The following is a 421-nucleotide window of genomic DNA, read 5'->3' as shown; positions in this document are numbered from 1 at the left end:
CATGTTGTGACTGAGATTTAAAGTTTAAATTACATTTCTTCTCTACCTCACACTAACAAATACATAAGTTGGTGGGTTGTTTTGAGACTTTTGTAATGTGAAAATGCACATAAGACAATGACAGGGAACATAGTAGCTGCCCTATAAACATGAAGAAAGTTCCTTTAGGACTTGAGTTCAGTCAGTTAATACACACAGAAATATTTATAAATAGTGCAAAGTTGGTGATAATTTCTGTGAAAATAAATTGTAATGTCTTCTCAAGATGTTAGTTTGTAGTCTGCTTTGTTGTTCACATCTGACGGAGCTTTTGGAAACAGACAGCAAAGAAAAGAGAGAATATATAATTTTTAAATAAAAACTAAAACTGCCTAATTACTGTCAAGTGATCATCTAGTAATTTTTGACATTCCATTACGTT

The sequence above is a fragment of the Bison bison genome, unplaced genomic scaffold (assembly GCF_000754665.1).
Source record: "Bison bison bison isolate TAMUID 2011002044 unplaced genomic scaffold, Bison_UMD1.0 scf7180017863836, whole genome shotgun sequence".
NCBI classification, from domain to species: domain Eukaryota; kingdom Metazoa; phylum Chordata; class Mammalia; order Artiodactyla; family Bovidae; genus Bison; species Bison bison.
Note: the sequence above shows the minus strand (reverse complement) of the source record.